This window comes from Euprymna scolopes, chromosome 39 (assembly GCF_053919585.1).
Source record: "Euprymna scolopes isolate OS-2025 chromosome 39, ASM5391958v1, whole genome shotgun sequence".
NCBI lineage: Eukaryota > Metazoa > Mollusca > Cephalopoda > Sepiida > Sepiolidae > Euprymna > Euprymna scolopes.
In genome coordinates this window covers 7,716,476-7,725,258 of record NC_136520.1, presented here as the reverse complement: position 1 = coordinate 7,725,258, position 8,783 = coordinate 7,716,476, and the positions used below count along the sequence as shown (strand labels likewise).

At 37.1% G+C, this 8,783-nt stretch overlaps 1 pseudogene; it reads left to right on the top strand.

Moving 5' to 3' along the window:
- Positions 1 to 892: 892 nt before the first annotated feature.
- On the top strand, positions 893 to 1,025 carry LOC145264051 (U2 spliceosomal RNA; annotated as a pseudogene).
- The last annotated feature ends 7,758 nt before the right edge of the window (positions 1,026 to 8,783 follow it).

The window sequence follows — 8,783 nt, the reverse complement described above, 5'->3', positions numbered from 1 at the left end:
AAACAGCTCCACTCTACACAATTTCAAGAGAGGCAACAAGCGTTGGAGGAGAGAATGCTACTTCAACAACAGGGACAATTAAAGATATTCGATAGAACGGAACACAGGGACGGCAGTTTTGCTTTTTTCCCAAAGTACAATATGGAACGCTATAGAAACGTTTAACAACCAACGAGAGTTGGATGGGACAGTTGATGCTTTCTATCAGAGATATGAGGACCTATTCACCGTGGATTGTCAAGAGTGGAGCAACGCTAAAAAATTCGCCTACTTTTGAGGAAATTAGGGACCACAGAACATAGCAAGTTTGTGGATTATATTCTCCCCAGGAAGACGAGTGAATTGGAATTTTCTGAAGCGGGCAAACTTTTATCCGAACTATTCAGCCCGAATTCTACGCTCTTTCATAGAACATGGAAGTGCTTGAACCTGCAAAATGGCGACGACGACGATTACCTAACCTTCGCGTACGTGGTAAATAAACACTGCGATGATTTCCGCCTATCTGACTTATCGGCAGAGTACTTCAAGTGTTTAATTTTTGCGCAGGGTCTAGTCTCATCCAAAAAACGCTGAGATTAGACAACGGGTTCTCTCTAGACTTAAGGGCGAACTCTTGTTGGGTCATACGCCGAGAACCTCACCAACCTGTCACAACACAAAAAGCCAGCCTGATCGCTGATATCCGCTGACTTTTCGCCGACCTCCCTCAGGCGCTTGTGGAAAAAGCACGCTCCCAATTCCGGACCAGTATCGAGGTGGTGCTTGAAGCTGAAGGCTGATACAATGTGTAGATATAAACTCTACTACATAATCAAGTTATCTGAATTGATTTTTTTAATAAAAGTTTAAAAATAATGTTGTGGTCTTGATTTTTTAGGGCGACAAATTTATCGCTCTTTGGCCTTTTGGTCAAGATCAAAGTGTAGTATCTGTTCTTCAGATGCTGCACTTCTAATTTTTGTTCTCTTCTGGTGGAGGAGAAATCCTTCACGACTGAGACAATTTTTATTTTTGTACCTTTTCTCCACGTTAAAAAAACGACCCTGGTGTCTAACTCTGTCCCGTGGGGAGGCATAGTAACTAGGTACACTGTAGATCACCCACTCACAAGAATGTGTTTTTAGGTTGGAGAAAGTAGATACACATTCAAGATGTGTTTTACGACAATAGATATAAGCTAATATTTTAAAATTAAATGTTTAGTGATTATAAATATCGGAATCGAATCGATAATTTTACGGGAATTTGGAGTCTATTGGAATCGTTCGATTACTAACATGTATATATATATATATATATATATATATATATATATATATATATTATAGGACTCGAAATTTAAAGTAACTCCCTCCTCCTACCCCCACATATCTCCCCCCCTCTATGTATCCCTATGCCCTCACACCACACCTAACACCACACTTCACACCACACCAGACATGAACTTCCCAGACCCCCCACAACTACCTAATGTCCTTAAACTCCAAAACTAAAACATTACCGACATACCAAGCACCCCCTCCAACCTCTCCCCCTTGTTCCCTTCCTTTTTTCCGCTTTTCTCTCGCACCCCTCCCCTGACACCATTCACCTGTTCATTCCACCATAAACGAACATTTCTTTAAAAGTCTGAAGAAGTTACAAGACTGCCAAAAAACGGTCGTGTAGATCAAACAATAATGTAACTTAACAGAAAAATACGGTAATAAAAAATAAAACGCATATATATGTATATATATATATATATATACATATATATATATACACATATATATATATATATACATTTATGTTTAAAGACAAAATAGAAAAAAACCGAATGAAATTATTAAAAAAATCAACGTTTCGTCCCTGTTTCAGAGGACATCTTCAGGATAATTGAAATAAAAATGTGATCCTGAAGATGTCCTCTGAAACAGGGACGAAACGTTGATTTCTTAATAATTTCATTCGGTTTTTTTCTATTTTTTCTTTAAACATAACGTCAACCACCGCTGGTATATTTTTTCATTCCTTATACATATACATTTATATATATATGGACAGACCAGATATATACATATATATATACATATATATACATATGTATGTATATATATATATACATATATATATATATATATACATATATATATATATATATATATATATATATATATATATATATATATATATATATATATATATATATATAATGGACAGACCAGGGTTTCCTCGACCTGTATACTTTCTGTTTTAATTTACTCATTTGAATATTGGACAACACAGCGTCGGCACTTGAAGCAACTCGAGAGATTCCATCAGAAATACCTTAGGCGGGTTCTAAATGTGAAATGGCAGTCACTGACATCTGATACGGATATTCCCAAGAAGGCTGAGTGTTTGAGCATCGAAGCAATGGTGATGGTAAACCGGTTGGTCATCTTCTTCGAATGAAGGATGTGAGGCTGCCTAAACAGTTGTTTTACAACGACCTTAAGACTGGGAAACGTTCTGAACGTCGACCAAAGAAGTGCTTCACGGATTGCATCAAAGTCGATCTTAAAGCTTCCATGATTACTGTTCAGAACTGGGAGAGCCGGCCCGAATGGATGAGGCTAGTTAGAGGAGAGGGTTTAAAATTTTTGTAAGGGGAAATCGAGCATGCTGAATTTAAGACAAACCATCGGAAAAGCAATGTGTCGGTTTCTCCCATAGAATTGAACATTTGGAAATTTGAGGCTTTAAATCGCCTGTTTCTCTAAAAAGTGGCTCACATTTACCATAAAAAACGAATGCCGTGTGGAGAGGGAGTAAAAAAGCGGAGGCAGAAATGAAAAAAAAAAAAACACGTTGTCTTCAATATGTGTGGCAGACTGCCCAAGTCAAATTCTGGCCTGAAAAGTCATCTTCGGGCCCACAGACATGGTTTAGGTGTCGCTGACGATTATCAGTTCTTCAGGGCAGTGGTAGAATCTGCCCTTGTTTACGGTTCTACAACCTGGACACTCGCCAAAAGATTGGGAAAAAACTAGACAGCATATACACCCGTATGCTACGAACAGCATTAAATATATCTTGGCAAAATCATCGCACGAAGCAGCAACTTTATGGTAACATACCTCCCATATCTAATACCTTCATAGACGCCTACGATTTGCTGGTCATTGTCTGAGGAGCAAGCATGAATTGGTGAGTGATGTATTGCTATGGACTCCACGACACGGACGCGCAAGCAAAGGACGATCTAGATCTACGTACATCCAGCAAATAGCACACGAAGTCAACTGTGAACCTGAAGGTCTGAGGCAGCCGATGGAAGACAGGAAACTCTGGACAGGAAGAGTCACATTGGTCCAGGCAAGGCGCCCTTCATGATGATGATGACGATTAACCGAAAACTACGACGAGGTTGGTGGATTGCATTAGTATGGCTAACGTCTGTAAAGACGAAACAATTGTCACAGATAGATATATAGATAGATATATAGAAAGATAGATAGACAAGTAGATATATAAATAGATAGATACACATATAGATAGAGAAATAGATAGACAATCGGCAGTAATAAATAGTGGTCCATTATGATAAGTTTCTATAAAATGTTAAAAAGCTTAAGTGTCCTTAAATTAATATTAAAATTATTTGCGAGACGTTGTGGCGCAGTGGAAAAAAAAAATCTAGTTGTACCCCCACCCCAAGGTTGAAGTTTCAATCTTCACTGCGGGTGATAATCTAAATGCAAGTGCTTTATACCTCTACTATGCCATGCCTGACGGACTGATAATGAGTTTCCCGAAATAGACAACGAATGACGTGTTTTTTTAGGCAGTGAATAATCACCAAACATCTCTTCAGAAAACCTGCGAACTCAGTACACCCTTCCAGTATTCCCCATTTGTCCTAGCACCCAAAAGATCTCCCTTGAGGATAAATGAATCTCGTTGTGTCCCACGTTGTGAGTTTTACAACTACATGCCTTGACATTTTAATGACTACAACACCTTTTTATTTAAATAATGACCCATTTGGTTATTTCAATGGCTACATTACGCCATTACTTCTAAAACTACTCAACTATATTGTTTTTATAACTACCCCACTTTGTTAGTTTAATAACTACCTCTTATAATTTTTGTTAATGACTATGCCTCTTTAAAATTTTAATAACTATCTGACCTTGTTATTGTAATAGATACATTACGTCGTTATTTCAAAAACTACCACAACATGTTATTTTTATAACTACCCTACTTTGTTATCTTAATAACTAAAATGGATTGCTCTCGTCTTGGCGAGGCCTCATGTTTTGACAAGCCTCTGTGCTTGACCTTTACTCCTGATCTGAAATGAAACACGTACATCCAATCTGTTGTCAAGGCCGCTGGAAAAATGGTGGGATCTTTCTATCGATCCAGTAGATATTCACTGCTGATGCAATTCTCTATCTATATTAAAGCAAGGTACGTCCAAGGATGGAGTACTGTTGCCACATCTGGGCAGGACCTGCTAGAAAGGACTTGTCCTGCCTTGATATTCATAGATTTTGTAGCCTCGTTGGAGATACCCTTTTCTCTTCTCGGCAACCTCTATCTCACAGGAAGAGGTTGCTAGTTTGTCTCTATCGTTATTTTCATGGCAATTGCTCGACTGAGCTTCAATCTATGGTCCCCCGCCAAACTTCCACAAGAAACACTCGTCTAGCTGAAAACACTATCAACTCCCTCCCCCACTCTTTATCTGTGCCTAAACCTAAACGTAGAATCCATGAACCAAGCTTTTTTCTTAGAACTGCACGCTTGTGGAATTGTCTTCCGTTTTCCTGCTTTCCAGCTGACTACAATCTGATTGTCTTCAAGTCCAACGTAAACAAGTTCTTGGTGAACCGTACCACTTAAGTTAACATTTTACCGAATTTCCATTACTAATGATTGCTATATTGTCCAATTTACTACTGTACACTCTTAACCCTTATTCTCCAGCGGTATCTTGGCCTTGATAAGTGGTGATGCCTATGTAATAAAAAAACCCACTTCGTGTTATTTTAATGACTAACCCTCTTTATTATAATAGTTTCTCCGCTTTGTTATTTTAATGACCACTCTCGACTTTCGTTTGTGGGCAAATTCTTATTTGTAATCTACGTTTCTATCGTTAACTCGCTTCATTTTCTTTAATTTCCTAATTGTAGGGGACGAGTGCAGCTATGCTACTACTACTACTACTACTACTACTACTACTACTACTACTACTACTACCGGACGAGCCCTGTTTTCTCTTTAGGTTGGTTAGAAACATTATTTTCAGTAATCTACCTCATCTCTTCTTTTCATATCATTATTCCGTTCCCCGGGATATCTCTGTTCTCATTTTCTTGCGATAACCGTACATGCGCGTTGCTATGCGATGTACAAATTGGATTGGCGAAGAAAACGGCGGGAAAAGTTTAGAGAGACGTCCAACTGTTACAGATCTATTTCAATCGCCGTCTTGTTATTGTTCTTTCGCATGTTTCTTTATAAGACAACAGTGATTGAAATGAATTAGATAATTATACGTTAATATGATCTCTTTTTCTAGTCACGTGTGTACAGAAAATGTCTAACATAATTTGTGATGCCAATATCTGAGTAGTTACGTGTTCTAGCAACCAAAAGATTACGGCTGTGGAGGGCAAGATATCGCACATGCTTTTATATGTTGTATGATTAAATTTGTATATATATATATATATATATATATATATATATATATATATATATAACTACTTAATTTACTCACATAAAATTAATATACGAAAGTATAGATTTATGCGTAAACTTTAAGTATTTACTTAAAAAGTGCTCAATACGTAGGTAGAGCTAGTTAGTAAGTTATAAAATGTATATGGCGATTAAGCTACACTAAATATTCCGCGTTTCATCCACTCTAGGATTCTTCAGGTTTATGCGCCTATATATATATATATATATATATATATATATATATATATATATATATATATATATATACTGCGTATATATACATATATATATATACACACACTGCGTATATATATATATATATATATATATATATGTATATATACTGTGTATTAAATTATTAACGAGTTGACTTTTTCTTAAATATTTAAGTAACGAGTGAATAAAAATCCATGAAACTTTGAGAAAATTCTTACAATACTATTCAGCTGCTCCAGTCAGAAAATAACATTGTTTAAAGATTTATTAGCGAAACTATGACAGAAGATAGGAATATCAGTGTGTCAAATTATTAACAGTCTGTTTCGTCAATAAAATGGGTCGTAAAGCTGGTTTGATTAGTTTTGAAAAGTGTACTATTACAGAATAGCTAGCAGAAGGTAAAACTATCCTCGAAATATCGAAAATGATAGGAAGGTACCATCAAACTGTGAAGAACTTTGTCAAGTACCCCACAAAGGTACGTAAGAGAGCTGATAATGTTAAAACTAGAGTTCTTCTACGCCGTTCTCTACTCCAAATTAAACATGAAGTTATTAAGAACCCTGAGCAGACAAGTAGAGAAGTCTTTGACCAAGCCGGATGTAAGAATGGCTAAAAGAAGTACTTGATGTCGCTTTCTGAAAAAAGTGCCAAAGTCTGTTAAGCCTGTGACAAAGCCTCCATTAAAGCAACATCACATAAAAAAAACGATTGAAATAGGCAGAGGACAAGATGAACACGGATTTTTCCAAAGTTTTGTTCACGGATGAAGTACGTGCCACTCTTGATAGCCCAGAGGGCTGGAACAAAGGATTGGTCTTAGATAGACGACATCGTCATCAGCGTTTAAGGCGCCAAGAAGGTAATGATGAGATAATGATTGACCTTGGATTATCGGAGGTATTTTTGGGCCCATGAAGAGTCCGATAAGGCGTAAAAATGACGTCAAATGTTTACATAGCTTTTCTGAAGGAGCACTGGTATCATGGCTGAAGAAGCAAAGGTTGACGTTCAGAAGAACCATTATTTTTATGCAGGATAATGCTCCCTCACATGCAGCAAACAAATATATATATATAGTATATACGGTTGCCCCTACAGCCATGTATATATACGTATTTTATAACTTACTGCCTAGCTCTACCTATATATAAGGGACAGTTGAAGTGAATTCTGGAAATTTACGAATAAAATTATATTTTCGTATATCAAATGTAATAAAATAAAGTAGTCACACACACACACACACACACACATATATATATATATATATATATATATATATATATATATATAATATATTATTTCAAATCGAGCCGATAGCGATGGGTTTGATCCCAGACTTGTCTCGCTATGTTAAATTATGCTGTAGCTTGATCCCGGACTTGTCTCGCTATGTTAAATTATGCTGTAGCTTGATCCCGGACTTGTCTCGCTATGTTAAATTATGCTGTAGCTTGATCCCGGACTTGTCTCGCTATGTTAAATTATGCTGTAGCTTGATCCCGGACTTGTCTCGCTATGTTAAATTATGCTGTAGTTTGATCCCGGACTTGTCTCGCTATGTTAAATTATGCTGTAGTTTGATCCCGGACTTGTCTCGCTATGTTAAATTATGCTGTAGTTTGATCCCGGACTTGTCTCGCTATGTTAAATTATGCTGTAGTTTGATCCCAAACTTGTCTCGCTATGTTAAATTATGCTGTAGTTTGATCCCGGACTTGTCTCGCTATGTTAAATTATGCTGTAGTTTGATCCCGGACTTGTCTCGCTATGTTAAATTATGCTGTAGTTTGATCCCGGACTTGTCTCGCTTTGTTAAATTTGCTGTAGCTCTATCTTTTTTTATCAGCTGTATGCCAAACTGCTCGACGAATGTATAGTTCTCCAGTTAATTGAGGCACCAATAATGTATTAGCCGCACAGAAATGAAAAGTTGAGGGCACACCGCATAAATATGAAATAATGGTTGACACTTGTTTATGGAGTTTTACAAATACAAACATTACAAATATAGCTAATGGTAATAAGATTAATTCATATATATGATTTTGTAAATATTCTGTTTTAGGGGAACAAAGGATATTGAACTTTACGATATTGTGCATTGTTTTTGTTTTTATTTTTCGTAAGAGTCACCACTTATCAAGATCCTGAGGCCACTCGAGGTTACGGGTTATTGAGTGTACAGTAATCAATGGGATAATATCGTAGTGGTCGTTATTAATGGAAATTCGGTAGACTTGATTACTTAAGGGGGCGATTCATCAAGAATTTGTTTATGTTGGACTTGAAGGCAACCAAGTTGTAGTCATCTGGGAAGCAGGCAAGCGGGTGAGAGTTCCACAGGCGCGCAGTTCTGGGAAAGAAACATTGCTCATGAAATCTACAGAGCGGGGAAAGTTATTTACAGTGGTTTCAACTAGATGAGTATTTTTCGAGAAAGATTTGCCTAGGGGGGCATAGATTGGAGCTCAGACGAGCACTCCCCGTGGAAATAACGATGAAAAGACAGCTCGCAGCGTCCCTTCTAAGTTTGTTTACTGAAATGTAGTAAACATGTTCTAAATATTTTCTCGTCGTATGTTTATTTGCCAATCTCTTCTAAAATATGCCATCGAATCAAAGTCACATCTACTTAGTTCATACTCGTCCCTAAACATTAACCTTGCATGAAATAAGTTTCCAGATTGTTTCATATGCGCACTTTTATTGATAGTACACACATGAAACTCTATTTTTACCCAGATAACTTCCGGGAGGCCCTATCGGAAACCTCTTGTCTGGGCGTGTTTGTGAACCCTGTCAAAGCCGCTTTAAACTCTTCATTGGCAATC